A 1,171-nucleotide genomic window follows, 5' to 3' on the forward strand; every position below is an offset into this window, starting at 1 on the left:
AAATGCAGCAAAAAAAACCTTCTAAAATGTGACCTTAGGTTATTTTCCCTCCACTACAGACTTATGTAAAGCATACCTCAAACAATGAATCCATTGTTCAAGATAAGGGTAATATGTCTACAATACTAGACTTGCTGCTGTGTCATCATATAGCATATGCCTATATGTACAAATACAGAGTAAGTTCTTTTTGCCACTGTTCTTTTTTTAATTCAGACTTTATGACTCTTGATTTACTGTAATTTGGCCAAATTAAGTTTTGGACAATATCAGTCATGGTGGTAAATTCACAAGCCCTTAATGATGAGTAAATCATTTATTTCTGCTGTTTGTTGAAAACAATGAAAAATATTACATTGGTAATTTCATATTTTGTAAACAAATAAATATCGTGCCATACTTGTTTAACTCTTCACTACGTACCTCAACAAACAGCATTCCTCACAAGTTTTTAAAGTGCTTTTAAGTGTTGTAGACTTTAAAAACTCTACTCTCTGCTCTACTTTAGTATGCTACTCTCAGTCCTTCCTCAACACTTCAGTAGGCTTCTTCCTCTTTGACTCAAGCGTATCTGCTGCCATCTTGTGGTTTGATTCTGGAAGCACACATGCATTTCACATTTAACGATGATTCCCAGATTCCCTCTGTTTGCTTTCACACCAGGATCAGAGGTCAGTGGTCAGGGTCAAGTAGAGCTGCGCTGAAGTCCAAATTAGCTCAGTGTCTTCCCCCATGTGATGACATTTTGGCCTACAAGAAAACCCTTTTGTTTTTCACAAAATCTGACAGTCACCAACTTTATATTCAGTGTGAATTCAGCAACCACATCAGAGCTTCTGTGGAATGCACTATATTGTTGTAAACTCACATTTGTGGTAGACAGGAAAAACGAAAGTAGTATAAGTGCTTGACTAAAGCCATCCAACCACCACTGTCATTTCATTTTGGGGATAAGTATGAACAACATTTAGAAACAAAGGGCACGTCAGCTGGAGGGGTTTGCAGGCTATTCTGGTCCCTAAGAGGATCTCTCATTATTTTATCTATTTTCTTCTAACATGCTGATAAACAGCTGAGCAGCTATTGGACAAGACAAATCTAATCTAGTTTTGCATTTGTGCAAAAATGTGTGTTTTCTTTTGAGTTATCCAGTTATTCATGTAAATCAGAG

This window comes from Etheostoma spectabile, chromosome 17, assembly GCF_008692095.1.
Source record: "Etheostoma spectabile isolate EspeVRDwgs_2016 chromosome 17, UIUC_Espe_1.0, whole genome shotgun sequence".
NCBI lineage: Eukaryota > Metazoa > Chordata > Actinopteri > Perciformes > Percidae > Etheostoma > Etheostoma spectabile.